Below are 20469 nucleotides of genomic sequence, written 5' to 3'. Positions count from 1 at the left end.
TAGAGGGCAAGAATGGAAACGGGAGAAGCAGACTCGTATTTCCACCCAGTGTTTTTTAACTTGCATGTTTCCTCTGACTTTGACATGAACATCTTCCAAGATTAACTTCCGCAGCGTCATCATTTTTCATGGCTATATAGGAATCTGGTATGATACCATATTTTGTTAATCCCCTGTGGGTGAGTACTTAGATTATTTCCAATTTTTTGTTGTCATGAATAACACCGAAGTGAGTGCTCTCAAATCTTTGTGCACATTCTTCTTGTTTCCTTAAGGTAATTCTTAGAAGTGGAAGTCCTTCGCCACTTCTAGGAATTATCTTAAGGAAATTTGAAGACTCTTTCTTGGGTCTGTTAGTTGGTTTCATTTGTAATTACATAACTGGCATCCTCCAGTCATTTAACACCTTTAGTTGATGTATTTTTACCAGGCAGGGGCCAGAGGGAGGCAAGTGAGGCACTCTCCGTTGGTGCATAATTTAAAGACACCCCAAAAAAAAAAACCCTCAATAATTAAGATTAATAATATCGTAATGCAATTTTTTAAAACCCTGATTACTTAGCTTTTTGGCATCTCTTTATTTTGCTCTCAGGGCAGGTGTCTCATTCACTTTATCCTGGGCCTGGTCCTGGCACTTTTATACAAGAAAAACATAAGTAATTATTTGTCTCTGGGATTAATTCTGTTTTTACCCTGTTACAGAATTACATCATTAATTTCATTGTTAGCTACATATTAACAGTACATGTTTCTATTATCATCTTCATTCTTAAGCACTTAGAAAACACAAATATGTAACAGGTAATGGGCGTAGATCCGAATTCTTCACTTACAGGTATGTGGGGGCACAGTTGTCTTAAGCACCCTATTTTTCCCTGACTCATGAAGGGCTGTGAGCAAGTGTCTGCTCCCCCGTCCTGCTCAGTTGCCCCGGGGGTTACAACTGGGAGGTCTACATGGCTCCTATGTGGAATGCACTAGAAGCCCCCGGGGTGTCTAACTAGCCTAACCTTTTAGTCACAACAGGGGCCACTTATTCCCTCCATTCTGCTCAGACTTTTTAATTCTGTCCACCTTCTTAGGAAAACTGGAGAGCTAAAAAAGGGAAAGTTGGAGGCTTTTTCTATTTCACAGGAAAGAGAAATTGGCCAGAATCCAAAAGGAAAAAACCCTTCAAGTAACCAAGGAAGTTTTCAGTTTATATGTTGGTTTCTTTCTCTGCATCACCCTAACACATGGTCTCCAGGTAGAAGTTGAGGCCTTTTAGACCTTTCAGCAAATGACTGAAGACAAAGGAGGAAGCTCTGTATCTGTAGAAGCAGTTGTCCTCCCACTCCTCCAGCACAGGGCTTGTGTGCTTGTGGCACCGTTGCACACTCACACCTCTCTCCCACAGCCAGTGTGAGCCACACACATTGCAGGCAGCCCGGCACACTGCAGAGCCAGGGCTGCCACTGGCACTCTGGAGATTCTCCAGGCACCACCAAGCAAGCTGTCTTTCTCTTCTGTCATTTACTCCTTTTCGTTACTAAACCCAGTGAGCCTATTTTCAGCAAACAAGTAAGTGTTGGGCATATAGGTCTGTGGGTGGATGGCTAGCAAGAATGATTATCATCAGAAAAAGCCACAAGTCCAAAAACTGTTAACCCAAAATGTTGCAAAGCCATATCCCTCTAGACCACCCAGTTCTTGTTAAAGGCTCGGTGTCTAATCTGGCTGGAAGAGTCCTCTGCTCTTAACCCAGCACTGGTAAAGGAGAAGGCCCAGATAGCCTTTGAGATGGGGGCCATTCCCAGCATCTGATGCCTTATTGGATCCAGAGCCCTACTGGTCTGTGACAGTCCTAGAGCATGAACGAAAGGTCCTGCATTCAAGACTCAGGCCCTCTGGGCATGGATAGTGTAATGGGAGAGGTTGACGACACTTCTTAGAGCCACAGAAGTGATCTGTGAGGAATCAGAATGTGACTGCCCCAAACCAACCTGTTCCTTATTCGAGTTGAGCTTTCTGATCATAGCAGGCTAAGAGGACTGTGCCCAAAATGCCAGGGCTGTCTGAACAGCCTCCTTGTGGCTTCGAGGAAGTAGTGGAGCTAAATATAACCCCTTCTGCCTGAGATCCATGTGCTTTTCTCCAGGTTATCAGTCATCAGACTACAGCTTTTGAGAAATCTGTGCTTCGAACACTAGTATTTATGTGAAAATTAGCTTAGTAGATGCAAAAATGCTATCCAACAGGAGTGCTATAGTTTTAGTGATCCCTGAAACTGGCTCTTCAAGGGTGTGATTCATACTGAGATTTTTAACCCAAGAGTTATACTAAAAGCTCCTTTTTTTCCTAAGGTTAAACAATCCTCCATCCCCACCTTCTAACTAAAACATTAACATTAACAATGTGACTATCGTACAAATGTTGTGGTTCCTTTTGAAAATTCTAGCCAGTGAATTCTTTCTTGAGTTGAAACCAAAGATTAGTCAGAAATACAGCTTTCTCCCTTATTTATTTATTTATTTATTTTCTTATTTAGTTATTTAGTTATCTTGTAATTTTTATCAAAATAATTCACTATGTCTTCTCAGTTAAACTCATTAAAAGTTATTACTAATCCAAGGTGATTAGTTTGGCAGTGTAGCTGGACACCAGTAATGGCAGACTGGCTATCTCCTGGGCAGCCAGGAAGTCACTGGATGTCATTTGTGCCTGGGATAGAAAGGCCAGCCATAACTCCAGGAGAACCCCCAGGCTCCAGCATGCCCCCTCTCTTTACTCACACACATGCCTAGTAAACCTGCAGTTTAGTGAAGCACCTACTACATGGCCAATTATGGTATAGATATTATCTACTCATTTGAACCATATGAAATTGATGTATCCTTTTTTCAGATCAAAGATGATCAGGTATCTGTAACTTCCTATTCGTAATTAATAGTAGAATGTCTGTTCTTATAAACATCAGCATGATCCCCATTTTACAAGGAAGAAACCAGAAGAATAATTTTAGCCACCTACTCAAAATATAAATTCTAACCCTCAGTCATGGCTTTCTACCCTTCTGACACCCGAAGGCAGTGAGAAAGGAAGCAAAGAGGAAAAGAGGAGAGAATTAGAAGGCAACCCATTTTAGAACTGAAGGAGTGGAATTGAAACCATTAAAAGAAAAATCACTCCTGTCTCTGTCCTACATGCCCAAATAATTAACTGCCTGGCCGGGACCTCTCTTGAGACAGTTGGCTGGGAAGGCGGCAGGCTGCTCCAGTGGAGACCACAGCAGCCTTAAGTCAGAGACAGAGCCCTGGCAGGGCTGTGGGAACGAGGCCAAGTCATGCAGAGATGGGCTCTGTGTGGCCTCCCTGAAACCCAACCCAAACTCCATTTGTATTGACATCATATCATCATCTTGATTTCCTCCCAACATCACATCATCATCTCCCACACATATTGCATCTTGCCAGAGCCCCACATTATTAGAAGTTAATGGTTTAAACTAAACAAATGGCCTCCACCCTCAGTACATTACTGGGGCTGAATAGCAGGGCAGGTTTCAGGTGCCCAGTGGAATCTGTAAAACTTTGAACACCTTGAAGATATTTTTAAAACCTAAAAGAACAATAGCCACATGGTAATCGGTACTTTGCCCCAGGGATATTTCAGTTTCAAAATAGGAGGATTATGGGAATGGACAAATGGAGGGAGGTCATCTGGCCAAGCCATGCACTTTCCCCATTTGCTCACCTAGAATGGGGGAGGGAGGGATGGTGAAAGCCATTCTTGGCCTCAGGAGGAAAAATGAACATAAGTGAGGTGACAGACAGCCACCATTATACAAACTCCCTGAATGAGAGCAGACAGAGCAGTAGGAAGGTGGAGAGCAACTTGACACACCGGAAGGCACACATCTGCTTTCACTTCTTGAGAAGAAGTTCCTTATCTCACTTTCTATTCATTGTCATTTGAAAATATTTATTAAAAGCCAAGTTGCACCTAGCATTGTACTTATGTTGGACTCCATACACCCAGAATCACAAACATGGATGCCCACGTTATTGCTTGCACAGAGAAGAACAACAACCATGGTTCTTTACCAGGGCTCCGCCTTCAGCCTTATCTCCTGAAGCCTCACCTAGATGTTTTCTCACTCCTGGCAGGGAACAGCACATTCAGAGCAGCACCCTGTGTGGGTGGGTGCTTCGGGGCTTTGTGTCAAAGGTGAGGATGGTGATGGTGCCGACTCCAAGCAGCTCTCCAGATGAGGTGGAGGTTGCATGAGGAACACAAGCCCAGCCTCGCTCGGGCAGCAGGTCTGACAGAAAAGGAAGAAGAGGAAACGACAGTGAATTTTCCCAGACCCTCAGACTGGCTGTCTTTGACCGGGGATCAGCACCCTAAGCATAGTTACTGAACTAGCAGGCTTGTGCCATTTCCCATCACTCCTCTCCAGTAAGCTTTCCTGTGGCTGGAACCACAGGCCTTGGAGGGACCCGGCCCCAAAGATAGATCTGAGTTGATATTGTAGGCCTTCACTCCCAGGCCCTTGCTGTGGCGTAAGACCCCCACATTGCCTCTAGAACTATAAAAAAATACAGGTTCCTGGCCCTGCCCCAGACTTGCGGACACATATCCTCTGGCTCACATAGGCATGTTTCTTTAGGATATATGCCTAGGAGTGGAATTGTGACTATTGGATAGATGCACCTTCATCTTCACTAATAATATAAAATTGTTTTTACAAAGTAATCATAACAATTTACAGAGTAATCGTAACAATTTACATCCCACCAGCAGTGTTTGGGAATTCTGTTGTTCCACATTTTTACTAGTACTTCGTATCAGCGGACTGAAAATTCTGCCAATAGCATCACTTCTTTATGCTAGAATTACAATAAAGGAGTGGGGAGAGTTTGGGGTAGGTTTGGTTTGGTTTGCAAATAAATGATACTTTGTTACCTGACCTAAATGAGAAAGCAAAAGTGCTCTGGTACCAAAAAAGTGATAAATTTTGTTTGTTTGTTTGTTTTGCCATGGGAAACAGAGCAAAAAGTGAAAAAGAGAAATGTAGTTGAGGCATTATTTTAAGCTGGAGAAGAATCAGATATTTGAGGCACAAAAGAAATAATGAAAAAAATGGAAAGGAAGATTAACCAGCCAGCATGTTAAGACAGACACAGATCTAAAACAGCTGAGATATAGTTAAGAAAAACAAACTTAGTAAACAGCTTAGTGGGTTTGGGAAAGCAGGAATTGGTTCAAATAATTGATTTTCTATAACAGATACAGAGATCCACTAATTTTTAGAAATATTTTCATTGTAACAATGGAACCTATGTAGAAAATGCAAATCTTAAGAGAGAAGCACAGTGCGTAGGAAATTAAGAGGAGACAGTGGAGAGTGCATTCAGGGAATGTGTGTCCAGATTAAAGATGAACCCAGGCAGAAACCAAAGGTGTGTAAGCTGGTTAATCACAAGACCTTTTTTTTCCCTCTGCCTGGACTGACAATCAGCCTGTCAGGTCAGCCTTTGTCAAAAAGAATTATGGCAGAGCTGTTGCCTGGGCTCATTCCAAGCATGTACCATTGTTACTGACCCAGTCAGTTGGGGTTTATTGAACCAGAACTGGGGCAGAGTTTGAAGCCACACTTGGGTCGTTGTCACCTGGAGTCTGTAAGGCAGTTCCACAGGAGCTCAGCATGAGCTCTGGGGACAGGCCAGGTCTGCCTGGTGCTGGGCCAAATTGCTGCTGCTCAGAGCTGCTGACTGATGACTGTTGCTGGTGGACGGGCAGTTTCCATCCTCTGACCATGGTGAGCTTGTAGACGTGAGCAGAACTGTCATAGCTAAAATATAAGCCATCTTCTGATATTAGCCTAAAAAATTTGTTAGTATTACATATTCCATGCAAAACTGAGGTGTAACCACCACTTCTGCCAAAAGACATTCCTGTTTTGCTTGATGGAGTAAACTGCCCGTGGTTGGAGGGGGAGGGGGTGGAGGGCCCTTTTTTACCTTATACTCACCTGCACCTCTACTCCTAGCCCCTTCTTCAGGCTCCTCTCGTGAACATCAGAGGTCATCAGTCCATTGTTGCATATTAGCTGTTACATGCCCTTTTTAGTGGACAGTTGTTATCTTTTTCCAGATGTTGTGCATTGCAGATGTGTGTCTATCTCCATTGTTGTCTGTCCTTGTCATGTTTAGGCAACCATCTACACAGCTGCACATCTTTCACTCCTACCAACCCCAAAAGATTCTGGGCTTCTTTTTGTGACAGGGCTCTCCGAAAATGTAACTTACATTGTCCCATAGTAACCTGCCTCTGCCCCAATATGGTTTTAGATCTGTATTCTCACTTGCAACAAAAGCTACAGTGTTGCCACAGTTGGGGATGGGAATTCTGAGGTATGAATTAGGCATAGACAGGCAGCTAGAATGGATGGAGTTGTTTGTCTAGCTGAAGAAGTCACGTCTTACTCGGATGCGTCCGTCCACCTGTGTGCAGTCTCTTCCCACAATTGGCTTCACTGTCTGGCTCCCCCATGCTTCTCCTCTCCCTACCCCATTTCAGTCTGTGTCTGTCGAGACCTAGTCCCACTCCCGCTTAATACTGAGTAAGTACCAGCTAGATAATGTGCAAATACTTTAGCCTATTAGCACATGGTTAAGATAATGTCTTAGATTCAGCCATTTGTGGGTTAAGATCCAGCTCAACCTGTGGGGCTTTAGTCAAGTAACTTGCCCTCCCTACACTCATTCCCCCACCTGTAACATGCAGCCAGTGATAATAGTACCCAGTTCACTAAGCTGTTCATGCTGTTGATGGATCAGAGGAGATCGTTTGCTTATTGTACCTAACACCAGCGTCAGGCACTGCAGTGGGTGCTCAGTAAAACGAACACGTAGCTGTTTATGATCTGGCTTCGTCTCCAGCCGCCTTCCCAGCTGCATATATCTGTTCCTTTAAACCATAAGCTCCTTTTGAGCAGGAGCCTGGCCTTTCCCCTCTGAGAGCCTTGCAGGATGCCTGGCACATGTTTCAGCACTCTGTAGACAGAAAAAATCCAGTAGGCCCCATGGAACCATACCCTACCACATGCCTGTGCTCTCGTGTGCTCCCACCCCTTCCTCACCTGGGTCAGATACCTCACAGTGGCTGGCCTGGGTGAATTCAGGACCCTCTGTCCTCCCTCCCCAAGCCAAGTCCAGATTTGACAGTCTCCCTCCTACGTACATATAAGCTCCTTGCGGGCAGGGCCTTGTATATTTGACTCCATATCCCCAACCCTTTGCACAATGCCTGTCGCATAGAGAGGAGCAAAATATGTTTACTGAATAAAGGCTAGAGGTAGGGCTTGATGTAAAGAAAAAGATAAGAATGCAAGGAAAATGAAATTGTTGAAAACTGGTGATTTGTTACAGTGGTGATTTCTGAGTAACTTTTGTTTGGGGAGGGGGGTTCTTTGTTCTTATTATTGTTTTCTGTGTAACTTCCTCATCTCCAGCAATTCCAGAGAACAGCTATACCTAGCAATTCTAGGAAAGACTCAGAGAGAATTGGAGCCTCCCGTGAGGAGGGGGAGGTGGGTCAAGACCACAGCAGGTCTCCAGTACCTGAGCTGGTTGTGTCCTATCATAAGTTGTCCTTCACTTCAGCAGCCAAGAGAAGTAGAGGGCATAGTTGGGTCTTCTGAAAACCACTGTAAGAGAGAACATTGTAAGCCACAATGCAAAAAATAAAAAGCTAGGGCATAGCAATGCCTAGCCCCTGCCCCATCATTAAAACTCTCATAATATGCATGGTCCACACTCTGGCCATGGCAGAGGGATATCTGGGCATTCACAGCCAAACCTGACTACTTGGTCACGTTGCTCTGTAGGTCCTCATGATTGATAACAGGCTTCTAGGGCTATGGAGGGTGGAGACCTCTGGGCCTATTTGTAGATTCAGTTCTGCTTGAGTGAGTACAGGAGGGCTCTGGGCTCCTTCAGGAGTGTTAGGCTTGGTATGAATCCTTAGAGCTCCTTGTTGAGACCCATTGCTTGACCAAAAAGGAAACCGGACTCCACAGTGTCAAGTGACATGCTCTGGACCACATGGCAACTCAGAGCCTTGTCCCAGGCCATGCCACTGCTCCCAGACCTTCTCTAGTCCAGGAGCCCGGTACCCAGGACTGAAATGTCTTGGAGACTTAGAAGCCAGTCCTAAGCTGGATCACTGTAAAGAGAAGAACACTTAAAGACCACTTCCAGCCCTAGTGCAAAAAATGAAATAATGGTAGGACACAGCAATGCCCAGCTCCTGTCACACCATTAAATCTCTCATTCTTTGTTCTTTTCAAAAAGTATGAAGAAAATGGCTAGGAACAGAGCATGCTTCTCAAAAGGAAACATGGGGGAGTAGGAAGAGGATGTGATTGCATTAGACATGGATCCAAGTCCCACTGACTGGGTAACCCCAGACAAGTTAACTTAAATTCTATGAGCCCAAGATTCCTTAACCGTGGAATACCCTTTTGAGGTTGTTCTGAAGATTAAATGAAATACCAAATGTGAAGTGTCAAGCACAAAATAAGTTCTCGATAAATGGTAGCTATTGTTACAACTTATTATTGTTGTTATCCTACTAACCTGCCTTAATACAAGTTTAACTGTCAGTATCAAAGGAGGTCAGAAGCTCTTATTTGTTCTAGAGGCTATGGGGGAAAAAACCAAATAAGTGACCAGTAGAGCCACCTTTGACCTCTACATTAGATTTCCTTCCTTCTTATGGTAGGATATAGGCTGCCTGTTACAACAAAGAGACCCCACTCACTCTTCTCCACAGAAATCCACCAGCTCCCACAAGATAGGCATTCATGCCTCTCTCGTGCTGGGTCAGAGTACCCAGCTCTAAGGCAGATAAGCAACCGTGCTCCACAAGACCGTCTAGGGCCCGGGTTCCTCTGTCCTGCAGTTCTGCCTGTCCCTGTTGGGTTGCCATCCTCTGCCTGGCTGAAGCCAATTCCCCAGCACCACATCCACCGTCCAGCCCACAGGAAGTGGGAAGGAGGATGGAGAGCAACCCACTCTCTTTTAAAGACACAAGGGCTGGATATATCACGTCCATTCTCAACTAGTTGGCCAGAATCAGACATGGCCACACCTAGCTGCAAGGGAGTCTGAAAGTGGAGTCTTCGGGTGCATAGCCGTAGGCCTTGCCGTGGAGGAGGGGGGTGGGTCTGGTGGCACAGAGAGCAGGCTGCCCCACCCTTCACCTCATCCTCCAGCTACCCATTCTCAGTGATCTGGATTTGGGCCTCAAGGTTGCAAAGCTGTGTGTCCCTTGCCCCTCAGGCCAAGGACAGCCCTATCTGATACCAGAATCTGCAAGGGCACAATCTGCTGTGCTGTCTTCTTTAAGGAGATAAACCCCAAGTTCAATTACTGTGCAAAACAACACTCTAAAAATCACACTGTGCCGCATTCTCACACCAAGTGAAAAGTCACTATTGAATTGCTTTACTGTAAATTTTATAAGTGACAGTGTTTACAAAATGTATGCTGGTATATAAACTACATCTTTCCTTTTTAGATTTGTTAACAGAAACCTGACAGGAATCCGGTCTGGTGCCAAGTAGGTCATCGACAAGTGGTCTAGCCACACGTGCTCCTCCCACACACCGTGCGTCACTCCAGATCTCGTTTTTATGTGCCGCTGGGGAAAGCATCACTTGACTGCCTTCAGTGGGCCCCACGTCCTCTTCCTCTTCCTTACTCTCTCCCGTCGTCAGTCTCCCTGGGTCTCTGTGGGTGCTCGGCTTGCATTCATGAGTGCGGACCTCTTGTGAAAGCGTCCCTGGCAACCAGCACATAGTCAGCCGACCTGGGCTCGCCGCGGGTAAGGAAGGTCAGCTCCAGGGAAGGCCGAGACGGTCATCACTCTTGGCAGGTGCCGAAGTGGTAGCAGGAGGCTGGACAGAGTCCCCCGGCCTCTGTGTTTCCTTTGTTCCCCCTCATCACTGTCACTGTTGTTCCTTGTCCCAGTAAAGGCCATGGAATTAGGGGCATGTTTTCTGAAGGCCTACTTTATCAGCCTTCACACCAAAACAGCTGCCGAGAAGCTTTGAAATTCGAAACCACTGCAAGGGATGCAGAAGTTATGGCCCAGACTGTTGCTGATTCCTTGCAACTTGAGAAAGTGCCAATGTAAAGATCCAGGGGAGGGGGGACGGGGCTTCACATCAGTCTTCAAAGAAAAGACATCTGCCTCAGTGCCAAAAACACAATGCAGGTGGCTTCACAGCCAAATTCTCAGGGCGGTAGATTTTGATGCGCTCTGACTTCATAACCAGATAAGTCATCAGCAGAAAGGGGGTCTCGTGGGGACACGAACACAAACATGAGCTCGAGGGCAAAAAAAAGAAAAGTAAAATTTCCTTATTCAGAGTCCATTCTGTTTCTTTAAAGGAGTAGATCTTATTGACTGGAACCGATGAATTAAAGGGAAAAAGAATTCACTGTTTTCTGAAAGGATGAGGCCCCATTTGGAGAATCATCGGGCAAGGAACCTCCACAGAGACCAGAGAGATTGGCAGCGAGGGTTTTTGTTTGGCCTTGGAGAGTGAACCGCTTCAGCGTTGGCGGGCCGGGGGCCCTGATGACGCCTGTTCACACAGCTGCTCAATGCTAACGTGCTTTCTTGTGGCTCCGCCAGGTGACACCCTGACCCTTGGGCCCTCGGCCAGTTCAGCCCAGAAAGCCGGTCTCTACCACTGTGGCCCACATGTGACACTGACTCTCCTGTTTCCTTTTGCCAGTTCGTGAAAGGAAGCCTGCATTTTTATTTTTGTTTTCCTCTGGTTTTTTTATATAACAGGGCCAAGGAGAGTAGAAAGATGTTTGACCAAATATCAACATTAGGAAGAAGCATCTTTGTTGAATCTTTTATGTTTCTGAAAAATTTCAGGTTGCATAAACCAGTGTCAGTTACTATCTGTGCCCTGCTTGGAATGTGCCAGATTCTAAGGACTGGGGAATTCTAGGCAAAGTCAAAAGTCAAATCATCAAAATGCCAGGCTGAATGTCCGAACAGGAAAGGCTGAGGGCAACAAGAGGAAAAGTGAGAAAAAAGCATAGAATTTTTCTTCCTGGTGCCCTGAGCAAGTCCCCTTGTCTCCATCAACAGCAAGCATCCAAAGAACAAAAGTGTTTTGCTTCATTCTCCCCACCTCCTTAGAGCCATGCCAGTGTGTGTGGTCTTCAGGCCTTCGCTCACTGAGAGGTCTTGCAGATACCTTAATAACCAGAACTCCTCGGTTATATTCCAGCATTGTTCAGAGTCCCGCCATTCTGATTTTATTGCGTTTCCCCAGGTACCTATGAGTTTTGGACCTGAAGGTTCTCAAGAACCCACTAATCCAGCCACCCAGCTTCTGGTTCTGGTATCCCACATTCTGCCACTTGCCACCTACATGGTCCTCTGACTTGGTTGTGTGCTGTGGCCTTGCTTATTCTGTGCCCTTAGTTAGATTTTTGTGGCTGCCCATCTGGGTGCTTTCACCACCCCTCCCAGCACTGCTCTCTCACTGCCCACTTTCCCAGCACAGTTGTTATAAAGACTCACCCAGAAACCCTCTGCCCTAGGGGCACCTGGGTGGCTCAGTCACTTAAGCAGCCAACTCTTTATTTCGGCTGAGGTCATGATCTCAGGGTCCTGGGATCAGGCCCGGGATCGGGCTCCACACTCAGTGGAGAGTCTGCCTGAGGATTCTCTCTCTCTTTCTCTCAAATAAATTAATTAAAAAGAATAAAAGGAAAAGAAATCTCTCTGTCCTTCAGTACCTTTTACCTTTCTAACCTGCCAGGAAGAGAGGTTGCTTCTTAACAGAGTTTAGAATCAGTCACTCACTCTCCCTCTCTTAATTTTTAGAATCAGTTACTCTCTTTCCTTCTCTTAATTTTGCAGTTCACAAAGCATACTTCATCAATGTGTGGTTATATACTTATATACAAATTAAATCAGTAACAAAATTTATATTCAAATTAAATCTAGTAACTGATAAAACTAAAGGGATCTTTCCTATTTAAAAAAAATGATTTATTCTCATAAAAATTGTGCTTTTTCAGTATAGAAAATCCGAAGGAAAAAAAAACAGAAGAAACAGCGGTCACCCATAGTGTTATTCCCTCACACACCACCAGCAAGCAATTTGGTTTCCTTCCTTCCAAACAGTTTTTTAGGCATTTGTCATATAGTCACAATCATGTGGTCCTTCTTAATATAATATGAGCACTTTTCTGTATTACTGATAATTTTCTTTAAACATAAGTTTTAATTTCTGTTTTACTTTACGTGATGGGCATACCTTACCATTTACTTGGCCATCATCTTCTTGTTAAACAATTAGCAAGTTTTCTAACTTTCAAATTATAACATATCATAGGACCTCTTCTTGCGTCATTTTTTCAAAAAATGTCTTTTTAGTACAGATTCACAAAGAACAGGCCCATTTTTAAGGTTTTTTTTTAATATATAATGTCAAATTGGTTTATGAAAAGATTATACACTAATTCCTGGTCTTCTATCAGCAATATATGAGAGTAGGTATTTCAGGGGACCTCTGTCAGTATTAGGCAGACTTCCTTTTGAAATTTTGTTATTTGAGAGGTGAAAGTCTCTCATTAATCTACATTGTGTTTTCTTTGATTACTACTGAAGGTAACATTTTCCCATAAGTTTCACAAGTCCTTTTTCGTTTCTTTGAATTGCCAATTAACATGCTTTCCCATTTACCTAATCTTAGGGTTTTTTTAATCTATATAAATTCCTTACATATTAAAATATGAAGCCAAGAGAATTGAAAGCATATGTCCACACAAAAGCATATGCGTGAACATTCATAGCCTCATTATTCATACAGCCAGGAAGTGGCAACAATCCAAATGTCGATCAACTGATGATTGGTAAACAAGTGGTGTATCCGTACAACGGAATATTTTCAGCCATAAAAAGGAATGAAGTACTGATTCATGCTACAAAATGAATGAACCTTGAAAACCATGTGCCAAGTGAAAGAAGCCAGTCACAAAAGGCCACATATCATATGATTGCATTCATATGAAATGTCCAAATAGGCAAATCCATAAAGACATAAAACCACTGGTTGTCAGGGATGAGGCTGAGAAGGGAATGAGAAGTAACTGCTGAATGAGTACAATGAAAGTGTAATAATGAAAATGTCCTAGGATTAGATAATGACAATGGTTTCCTTTGTATGTTAAATATGTATTACATATACATACTGTATTTATATATATGTAGTATGTATATGTATTAAAAATATATTTTAAACCACTGAGCTGTATACTTTAAGAGGGTGAATTTTATGGTATGTGAATTATGTATCAATAAAAATAAGATAAAAGTTTAAACTAGTAACCACAAAGGAACTTTTTTTAATCCTAAAAGGGGTGGGAGAAGCCTGAAAAACTTTATAATCTGTGCTCTAATTCTTTCTGAACCCTTTGGCATAGATAGTTAAAACATATCCTTATTTTTTATCACCATTTCCCTCTTGTCTTAACCCTGAGATCCAAAGTGAAGTGAGTGTAAGAAAATGTTCTTCCCTCCTTTTGGAGCCTTTCCATGGTTTGGTGTTAAAACCTCATTTGGCCATTTGGGTTTGGGAATGGTTCCAGCTCTTCGTAGACTGCAGTGTTAAATCTCACCATCGGGGTCTAATGCTTCCATTTCTTTTTTTATTAAGTACTTTTGACTCCCCGGGCATTGGGGAATGGAAGGTTTTAGAGAAGGGAAAGGAGAACATGCCGCAGGGAGTGAGCCACTGCTTCTTGACGTGAGGGGTCATTTGACAAGACAAACCAGGGGTGGGGAGAGCCAAAAAATCTTCTAGGTGCCAGGAATGTGGTTTTTTTCTTAAAGTGGTGTGACATTTGTGGGAGTAATTTCTAAGAGTTCAGTTCCTTTGCTGTGCGGTACGGAACAAGATCCTTCCTCCTCACCCTCCAGAGGCCCTTGCAGAGTCACGCACAAATGGTCATCCAACACCACCTCTTGTTATTTCCAAAGCAAAGCTTTGACTTGGTTTTTAAACAGGCTCCGTTCTCCCACTATTGCATGTGGCTAGTGTCTGCACTGTATATGTTCCTGTGTCTACATCAGTCTTTTCACCTCAAAGATGTGACATTTTATTGCTTCCAGAGTGGGGGGGTTGCTCTCCCTCACGGGACTCCACCAAGAGTAGAAATCTGGTATTTTGTGCTCGGAGGAGGCATTGCTTATGCTCAGCTTATACAGTAAATATGTCCCACAAAGTTTTGCCTGTAAAGCAAATCGTGTTTTAAAAGCAGTAGGCAAGCTCACTTATACCAAGGAAACCCTCCTTTGTGGTGGATATACAACATTCACCACATCTAGGAAATACCAGGAGACTAAGGGGAGCTGCAGTGTCATTGGTTCAGACGCTCATTAGACCCTACACTACATGACGGAAGCCGGTGACTCACCACGCCTGGCGTGGTTCCAGCCCCCTTACAGAGCCCACAGTCTTGGGGCAGGGTGTGAAGGTGGGGGAGTGAGGCCCAGCCCCCGATGTCAGGACCCCCATTGGTCATGCACATGAAGCTGGGCTCTGGGGAACTAGGGGGCCATCCCCACAGTCCCCTTGCCCCCTCCTCTGGCCACACACCCACACCCCTTGTGGACTGGCCAGGAGTCCAAGGTCTACAGGCTCCATGTGCCAGCCATGGAATCAGTCTGTTTGGCTTCACATCCCATCTCCACCCCTGACGGAGCTGTGCACAAAGTCTCAAACCTCTCTGCTCCTCTCTTGTCAAATGAGGGGAAAGCATACCACTTCTGTCTGAGGACTGTCCTGAGAATCGAGTGAGATAGGACGTTCCAGTACATAGCATAGCGCCCAGCTTGTAGTGAGCCCTCGTCTGATACTACTCATCGCTACCAAGATTGGAGCCTTCACCTCAGTGGTGCCCATTCCACGAAAATAGGTATTCGTTGTCTCTTGCTGTGTAACAAATGACTGCAAACTTAGCAGCTTAAACAACCCCTGTTTCTTAGCTCACAGTTCTGAGCATCTGGGCATGGTGGGGCTGACCTCTCTGCTCCCAAGACTGCGTTGGCCAAAAGCATTCTCATCTGAAGCCTTGACCAGGGAAGAATCCATATTCAGGTTCTTGGACCACTTCAGGTCCTTGTGGTTGTAGGATGGAGGTCCCCATTTCTTTGCTTTCTGCCAGCTGGGGGCTATGCTCAGTTCCTAAAGGCCACCCACACTTCTGGCCATATAGCCCCCTCTATCTGCCAAGCCAGCAGTGGAGAACATCCCTCCCCTGGAATGCCCAGTCCTTTTCAAGGGCTCAGTTGATGAGGTCAGCTGGGATAATTTCTCTTCGTTAAAGTCAACCATGCCAAATAAAATAGCCTAATGGAGGGAGTGATCGTCCCATCAGTCATGAGTCCTAGGGATGGTATGGGGTTTATAACACCAAGGGCAGGAATCTGGGGCATATCTTGGAATTATGTTGACCACGCCACTTTTCAGCAAGGCACAGACTTTCACTCCTTCCTTCCATTTGGCAGCAAAGAAGCAGAGTCCTGTGTATTCTTTTTTTTATAGCCAGTCTGAGACTACTGGCTGGACCCCATACCAGTACTGTGGTTCAGGCCTCGAGTATTTACACACCCAACATCCCATCCCAGCTGTGAGCTTTTCCCTGCCTCGGGACCTTTGGGAGTGTCTGTGCTTCCAAGACGGTCCCAATGGTCCTGCTTTCTCTCCAGCCTCCCCGGGCAGCACTGGCCCTTCTGTCCTGGGTATCCCCAGAGGACAGCACCACCACTACTGTCTTGTGGGGTGTCAGGACCCAATGTCCTACAAAGAGGAAAGCCCCATCATAAAGGATTGAAAGTGCTGGGAAATTTGGGTGACAGGTTCTGTGTCACAGTAGCTATTGCTACCAACGTGGCACTCTTCTGTCACTGAACGTCTTGCTTCCAGCATTTACGTGGTGAAAACTAAAGCAAGCCTTCCCTAGACTTTCAAGGGACTTGTTTTCTTGATAGAGAATGTAGCAAGATTGATTCTTGTCGGTGTTTCCAGTCTGACAAGGATCAAGAACCCCCTGTCATGGCTCTTCAACCCAGAAGTCATTTCTGATGTGTTTTTGCCACATCTCACCCTCTTGCCTCGTGTTACTTGACCAGAAAAGGGTAGTTGCTTGTTAAACTACCAGTTCTTGCCATGTTCCCAGAGAAGTGTATGAGACCATGCAGTCCATCTACAATTCAGCTTTAAATTCTTCTTCAGATGTCCCCATCTCAGTTGCTTGTGTTTGGTTTCTAGGTCCCCTTCCTCGTTCCTTTATTCTTATTATGATTTTCACCCAGGTAAAGTGGAGACCAGCTAAAGGGATGGTGAATGGTACCAGCAGGAAACATGCCACATCAGAGTGCAGGCCAGTGTGGCTCGACCTGTCACTCTTCCAAGTCTGCGCTGTCAGCAGCAAGGATGGCAACTTAAGCCTCAGGGCCTCACTTCTCCACACCCACCTAGGTTGGTTTCTGAGACAAAAGTGCTCACGCTGCTGAAATTAAAATTATTTGTTGTCACTTTCACCTTCCTTCCTCCTGCCATCCCTCCTCTGCCTGCAAGCTTAGGTGTCTCAAGAGAAGGTAATTTCCTTTGCAGAAGACTGCCAGTGGCCATTTCCCCTTTTTGGTACCTAGCTCCCTGAACTCTTCTCGGAAGTCCTGCAGCGTTATAACCTGAGTGTACAGGTGTTGCTTTACTGAGTGGCGTACAAGGAAATGTGAGCTTATCTGTTGTATCTGTGTTTAATGTGCACCTCGCAGCCGGCCGTAGTCTGTGGCATCCGTGGAGGGAATGTACGTTCAGCCAGACTCATTCTGGATCAAAGCAGCCTATGCACAGAGTAGGGAAGAGATTCCATCTTTTATGTCCCGCTTCAGTGGATCACCCTAGGGCTTATGTGAAGAAGAATTCCGAGGCCGCACAAGGCATAGCAGCAGATGGTGCTGTGATCAGTTGATGATGTCTGCCATGCTCACAGGAATAGGGTGTGGCAGTCCTCAGATTCTCTCTCTGACAACTCTTCCCTGAGTTGCTTAACACTGTTGGCACATCAGGATCCACAGGACTAAGGAAATCTTATGTAAATCAGGTTTTCCTTGCATAATAGAAGGAGAGCCCTTTGGTTTTGCCAAAGGATTGAAGAATAGGGGGGTCTTCGTGGCTATAATCCAAACACGTTGACCGCAGTCACAGGATCTTATTGGTCAAAGTGCTTGTTCAGCAGTTTCTCTAAGCACAGCAACATGGAGAGAAGAATGGCCAAGAGTTGATGGTGTAGGCTTTACTCGTTAGAGTAATTCCAAGGTCCCACTTGCGGAATGACATTATTCAGTGTTTCCCAGTGCCCCACAGATCTTGGGCAAGTATGTTAGTACATTATATGTTCATAATGGACCTACAGCATTGGCCATAAGTGCCACACTGCAGAACTGTATATAATAAAGGATGTTTTTATTTTAACTTGAATGCTCAGAAGTTTGTCTCATGGCAAGAAGCCTGAAGTCATGTTGGGTACAGCTCACAGCGCGGCTTCTGACTCTTCTCTCAGGAAATGGTTAGTCTGACCACCCCAAGTGGGAGGAAGAAAACCACAAGTTCTTACATAGACATTTTCATTGTGATTAACTTGTGATGTCTTGAGCCTGCATTGACTGATTTATTTCGGCTTCTTTATGTTTGTTAACGAAGGGAAGAGAGTAAACAAGACCTGTGCAGAAACATGTCTTACTCTAAACTGCAAATGTGTGAAGTGGTAGCAGAGCTGTCCCTTCTACAAAAGAGAACTGTTTTCTCCAAAATGATCTTGACTGAGTTTTGCGTTTTTGCACTGTAACCGTTTAACAAATATTTATTGAGCTCCCATAGCGTGCGGCACTGTTCTAGACCCTCAGGATGTGATACTGAGACAAAACCAAACAATAATCCCTGCCTTCAAGGAGCTTACTGTTTGTTTCCTTTCATTATTTCATAGTTATATATACGGCGTTAGTTGTTCATTCCAGTGGTAATACTTTTTCTTGGTGGATTGTGAAAGATGAGTTTTTTCTTAGTTTGATTAGATATAAGGTCCTGTTTTCAGTGGGTTTCTGATGTGTCATTTTTGTTTTGTTTTGTTGGAGTTGAAAGAGTAGTTTGTAATGAGAGTTCTCATTGGTTTAGAGTCTTTTCTCTATCTCAAGGAACAAGCCTCTAGGGAAGAATCAGCATTTCATAGCAATTTTTTAAATTGTGTCCTTCTACCCAGCCTGCCTGTTCTCCTAAGAAAGGCATTGTGAATTGCATGTTGATCACAGATATAAGGGAAACAACTGTTATATACTGTTTTGAAGACATAGATATAAATTCTTTCTCCTCTATAAATCAGGATTTCTCACCCTTGATGCTATTAACATTTGGGGCCAGTTAATTCTTTGCTGTTGGAGGCCGTCCTACGTTGTACAGTGTTTGGTAGCATCCTTGGCCTCTACCGACTGGGTACCGGTAAGTACCTCTTATCCCTGAGTTGTAGCAACCTAAAGTGTCTCCAGACATTGCCTATTATGTCCCTCGTGGGGGTGAGAGGAATAAACTCAACCCCAGCCGAGAATCGCCGGTGTAAATGATGTGATACTATGATTCAGTTCTCACATCTTCTAATTACAGTAGATCAGTGAAATCCCTGAAAAAAGCACCTAGGACAAGACCTGTCTTCTGTCTGGCCTTTGTGGGAGCTCAAAGCAACTTTCTGCCATGAAGGAGTTAATATAAAGTGAGCCAGATATTTATCAACCTTATGAAGCAATACCAATAACAAATGATGAAATTCCTTCAAAATCATGCCTTGGACGTAGTTTGCATTTCCTATTGGAAATTTGTTAAAATGGCATTCATCTACCATAAGTTAGAGAGTATGTTGGACCCAGTATACTGTAAATTAATCTTGAATGATTTACACGTAAATGTGTTCCAGATTGGGTGATCTCAGCTCAAGCAGTAGGCGGCTCATTTCCAGATATTTCCATTCTCAGGAACTGACATGGAATTCCATAAGTATTTATTGAAATGTGTAATGTAAGAGGACGTTAGAACAGTCTGATGCTTCTTTCATGTCCCCTTTCCCCAGAAAGGCAGTGCTCAGAACAGTCTCCCCCGCCAAGAGTCTCTGTATCTGATGTGGCATTCCCCACTTCGGATTGCAAGATACTAAGAAAAACTAGTTCTTCATTCTTCCTCACTACTGCAAGTCCCTTCCATTCCTGTACCAGCTTTGCCCTCCCCAGTGAACACATGTAATTACACATGATGTCATGTGTTTCTTATTTGATCCTTTGGTTCCATATGGGCCACTTTTCAGAGTTTTGGAAGGGGCATCTATTGCATGTTCTGTCTACCCCCATCAACCCGACAGGGTTTTACAGTCCAAAGTATGATCAGTTAACCGACTTTACCTTGTATTTCTGAATCCTCTTTATTTCTCACACATACCAATAGATTAAAAAATGCAGGGTCAACTCTAATAAGTCTCTGAGAGAAGGGTTGGTCTTGGATACAGAGAGAAAGGGTAAAAGAGAAACATACTGGGCTAGAGAATCTTCACTCATTTGTTTATTGAGCACCTGCTGTGTACGAGGCAATGGCAATATAGCCATGACAAAAGTGGACAGGGCCCTGTTTTCCTGGAACCCACAGTCCACTGGGCAATGAGATAAGTGGACAAACCGTGTTTTAATATGGTGCAATAGGTGCCATGATGGGAGAAATCAAGACGCCATGGGAGCACTTAGAAAGGGCATCACCCCAGCCTTGGAAGGCGGGTACAGGGATCAGAGAAGGCTTTGCAGAAGAAGCAGTGTCTTACCTGGAACATGAAGGATATGTTGCCCTCAGAACAAAGAATGTTCAAGGCCACATTCCAAGGCCTAAAGGAAAGCAGAAACAATTGAATCTTTAAGGAACTGAGAAGTTTGGTGTGTTTGGATAGTAGAGTGTGAGATGAGAGTGAGAAGTAAAAAGGAAGCAAATAAGTTTGCTTCTCAGGATTCTGACTTCAGCAAGTCAGTCATTGATGGTGGCATTTCTAAGATAAGCACAGGAGAAGTAGGTTGGAAGAGGGTGGGGTGACAATGACCTGAGTTTTTAATCTACCACTAACTCCAGAACATGAGATTGATTTTTTTTAATATTTTTGAAAGATGTCAAAAGCTAATGGAAATTTGGAAAGTTAATTAGCAGCTGAAAATGATTTTGTTACTGTAGGCTATCATGACATCTTGAAAATATACCCAGACCTCTTAGTTTCTGCCTATTTTTATTTTATTTATTTTATTTTATTTTATTTTATTTTATTTTATTATTTTATTTTATTTTATTTTATTTTATTTTATTTT

General features: G+C 44.1%; 1 protein-coding gene across 7 annotated transcripts in view; it reads left to right on the top strand.

Moving 5' to 3' along the window:
* The window catches only part of FYN (FYN proto-oncogene, Src family tyrosine kinase), a 189683-nt gene that overhangs the window by 112138 nt on the left and 57076 nt on the right, over positions 1–20469 (top strand). Inside the window, exon 1 of one of the 7 annotated variants that reach the window (XM_034668999.1) lies at positions 15924–15935. The exons of 5 other annotated variants lie outside the window; for them this stretch is intronic. The gene's annotated coding sequence lies outside the window, so the exon portion shown is untranslated. Of the gene's footprint in view, positions 1–15923; positions 15936–16398; positions 16565–20469 lie in introns of those variants that run through there. One more of the 7 variants, XM_002917156.4, reaches the window with a different exon arrangement.

This window comes from Ailuropoda melanoleuca, chromosome 10 (genome assembly GCF_002007445.2).
Source record: "Ailuropoda melanoleuca isolate Jingjing chromosome 10, ASM200744v2, whole genome shotgun sequence".
Lineage (NCBI taxonomy): Eukaryota > Metazoa > Chordata > Mammalia > Carnivora > Ursidae > Ailuropoda > Ailuropoda melanoleuca.
This window is presented reverse-complemented; position numbering and strand designations above follow the sequence as displayed.